At 36.4% G+C, this 4,248-nt stretch overlaps 1 pseudogene; it reads left to right on the top strand.

The window, feature by feature from the left end:
• Positions 1-3,148: 3,148 nt before the first annotated feature.
• The window catches only part of LOC108767646 (uncharacterized), a 92,360-nt pseudogene continuing 91,260 nt past the window's right edge, over positions 3,149-4,248 (top strand).

Raw genomic sequence — 4,248 nt, 5'->3', positions numbered from 1 at the left:
AATGACCTTCCAAGGATTTTTCAAGGTCAGTACCATACTTCCCCCGTGTAACCCTAAACTTTTCATACGAAACATTTTTCTCTATCCCTACTAGTTTTCGAGATATTTGACTGGATCACTTCAGATGGTCCACCCTGTATGTATATATTTGAAGTAGTCGTTCATTCACTTACTTGCCGTAGTAAAAATGCGGACTATATTAACCATTGTCCATCTTGCGAAGTCTACTTCTTCACAGTTTGAAACTGCTTTGCGGATGAATTTATCTTCTTCATAGGGTGGATAATAACATTTGGAATCGTTAGTTAACCACGAGCTGGGCACTAAATCTAGCCCATCCTCAAATTCGACCACAGAAAATTTGGCCATTACTCCGAAATGGTAAAAAACATGTACTTCAAAGCATAAACTTACAGTCACAACAATATAACAGAAAATATATACCATAACAGTAGTAACTTGTTCAAATTTTGTCTGCTGTTATTAAATTGTCAGTCATTAGCTATCTTAACGTTTAAAGTGCATGTAGGGTGTTTGACACCCGCAAAAATTTATAAGCTCTCAAAAATATTACTTAATTTGAAAAAGTTGGGTATGTGTCGCCATATACCTTTAATTGAGATCACTAACTGTAAGTAAAGTAGGTTAGTATAGTTTGGCAAGCGTCTTTTAACAATTTTTTTCATATAATTAAAATAAATAAATAATTAAAATACCAACTGTATACTAAAATAGATATGTTAAACTATATAGGATTAAATTTTTGTAACAAAATATTCAATAGCGGATGAGTAATCAACATTCAAAGTTACTCGGGTGTCAGACACCCGCGATGCACTGAATGATCGGTTTTCCAACGATGCACTTTAAAGGTTAATATTTATAGTTACGTATTTACTATTTTCAAGGCAGTAGCAGATAGGAAAATAAATTCGAAAAAAGAATATTAATTATAATATATAAATAAAATAAATTAGAATAAAGTATAAGTATACATACATAATGTTTCACTAAGTATGCAATACCGGAAAAACAACAAACTCATTCCGATCATTGCGATCATACGGCATTTTCCACATTTTATTGTGTATTTGATCACACGGCCAAAGGCATACGGCAGCGTCTTCGCGCGTAACTTGCACATCCAATTGTTCTGATGCACATGGATATGTAGGATCTGCGTACAAGTTTCCAACTACTTTCAATTTTCTACCGATTATAACTGTTCTACTGTCGTTCAATTTAGCAAAATTCAAAACTACCAGTATTGTTCCGTTTTTCAATAAAACACAGTTATTAGCTGAATTCTTTGCATGGATCGTATACGTTTTATTATGTAATACTTTGTATTGGGCAGAAAAGTTGTATCCGTCAATTACAGGCCCATCGGAATGAAGTTTCTTAAAATTCATTTCATGGCTACTTTTCTGTTTTTTAAACAAGTTAGATTTGTTGATTTCAGCATATCGATTCGATAATTGTTGAAGAGGTTTCTCGTTCTTTCGAAGCATTTTCTTTATATTTGACATGTAATTTTCAAATCTGAAAGCGCTAAATTCGTCGACAGGTCCGTACTTCTGCACATCAGAACAAATATGCAACAAATTATGTATATTATGAGACATAAATGTAGCCCCATAAATTCGTTTAAAGCATTGTAAAAAATACTCTACTAATTTTTGAGCCCACATAATATTATTCTGATCTTTTGAAAGGGTAGGACTAGCTAAAATTGTAACGATAACATGCAAAGTTATGAAGTTAATGTATATATCCTGCCTTAATATTCCTTTCAAAACAACTGGACCTGTGTACAGAAGAAACTGTCGTAATTCTGTTGCTTTCCACATTTTAATTTCTTTTAACGATCGTGGGCGTCGAACAAAATCATTCGGCACAGTATTTTGTAAATTTAATAAGGCCCCTGATACGTGATTTAATAATTGTTGAGACAATTTTACTGCACGAGGACCTTGAACCCAAAGTAATATTAATTTCTTCACAACTCCTAAGCAGATAAGATGCATGTAATCGATCACTACGCAAGAGACTAACCCGAAATTAGGAATGTGCTGTAAAATTGTCTCTCCAGTTTGGTAGTCACCATATTTATTGTCAGCAAAATCTGCATCTGTTCGCAAACAATCAACTACTTTCGTTGCTGGAAAACATAATCTGCCATCAATGTGTTCACCCTTTATAGTGCATCGGGTACAGCTATTATAACCGGTATGAATTTTTACGTCTAAAACAAAAGCTTTGGCCGGAGCATCACAAATCAACCCATGTAAATTAATTCGCACATTAATATTGTTATAAAAAAGGCCATTGTTTATTAATGAAATTGCTTCATCAACAAATGGTTGTAAGAAATCATTGTTACTCTGGGGTTTGGTTTGTCCAAAATATACTCCCACAATAAAGACCGACTTAAGAATGGTATCTGAATATAATGGGCCACAAAGCAGAAATGTTTGATTTCGATATCGGTAAACCATCTATATTTATCAGTATGTCAAGATTATCATTGATTTTACCTGTAATTGTCATGTATTCGTCTAACATGTTTTTTAACGCGTTTTTGATGCCAAAATGACAGTATTCTCCAAGTCCCATTTTGATGATTGCCGTATGCCTTGGTGTTTTCAACAATGTACGTGGATCTTTTACAAATGCATGGTTTGTGTACTTTCGCAATATAACTAAAAGTGCCTTGAGTGCAACATGAAAAATGTTAAACATAATAGCCCAAGAAATGATATCTTGTATAAATTAGTAGGTATACTAGGGCGGTTCTAAGCCATGGGGCTAGAGGGGGGGCGCGGGGCGCGGGGAACCGTAGGCGAAGGAAGGCCCCGGCGTTATCGGGTGTTTACATAAACACCCGAAAAAATGCGTTTGTGGTCGCCACCGCCGCCACCGTTGTTCCCCCCGCGCAGATCCCACACCAACCCCGAAATGCGTCGCGGTACTATAATGCGAATAAGATATTTTGTTTAGGAGATCGGTAACATGTCGCGAATATGACACGACGCATTAAGAGAGGCGTCGATAGCGATTTTTTTCTAAGAAATGGTGACACATCGCCGATGCTGCGACCCAATAGAGGGTAGACAAAGGGACAAAGAAGTTTCAAATGGAATATATAATGGGTCATCATCAGCGCATGGTACCTCAGTTGGTGCCCTGTACGATTACCGAATCAATCGTCAAGTGCAATGCAAAAAGTATGGTAGATCATCTTGTGAATGTTGATGAGGACGTGGACGTGGACGATGTAGTGTTTGAAAATATCGGGAATATTGAGGACATGGACGGTGTAGAGTTCGACGAGAACATTGGAAACGGTGAGGACATGAACGATGTAGATTTCGAGAATATATTGGATCAAGATTCATCCGACGAAGAATCCATATTATCTGACGACGTCGGTTTTACCAGTGACGCGAGCGAATACGAAACGGATATTGAAGAAAAATTTATACCAGCTGCGGAAATCCGTGCACTGAACGATCGTACCAAATACTGTATGATTCAGTCTTATTACACAACGGGCGGTCCTTTAACCTTTATCCGAACGCGACTGTGACGTCAGCTTACGCATGCGCATGAACATTCCCATGCGGGAATAATTCCCACACGGAACATCACTGGCGTTCAGCCGTTCGGCCGAGTGCACTTATAGTCATTCGAAATGCAATAATTCAAGAACAAAAAAAAAAGACATCTTGAAACTTACCAGTTTTATAGAAAAAAAGCTCAGCTTTCATTCTAGACTATTTTTAAAGCAATAAAACATACCCTTCATTACGAAAAAGCAACATATATTTTTATTTTCAAAAAATAAGGGTCTAATTTTGATTCTAACAAAATTTATATGTAACTTCCAGAAAGATAATTTAAATATAAATAAAAAAGGTCCTGAGTAAAATTTTGTTTTAAGCTGTATATAAAAAGTTGTACGCGCTTAAAGATAGAAGGTTTATGCCGGAGCACCGGAACTTCACCCCCCTCTACTTCAGTGAATATCGATCGGAATTAAATGAAATTTATGTCATTCATTACTGTTTGGTAGAGCAACAATTCAATCAATTTTGAGCTTTATCCGACAACATTGATTTTTTGGATTGGACCACTTGAGAAATTTTGCCCCATAGGTGCAAGTGCATTAAGATTCCCGCGGGTAGTGACAAGTGTGTCGAACTGTTGATTATTGAATAGTTTCCGAATGTATTTCCTCCCTGTGAG

This window comes from Trachymyrmex cornetzi, unplaced genomic scaffold (assembly GCF_001594075.2).
Source record: "Trachymyrmex cornetzi isolate Tcor2-1 unplaced genomic scaffold, Tcor1.1 scaffold71, whole genome shotgun sequence".
In the NCBI taxonomy this organism is placed as follows: Eukaryota; Metazoa; Arthropoda; class Insecta; order Hymenoptera; family Formicidae; genus Trachymyrmex; species Trachymyrmex cornetzi.
The sequence above is the reverse complement of the archived record's forward strand: the minus strand, read 5'-3'. Positions and strand labels throughout refer to the sequence as shown.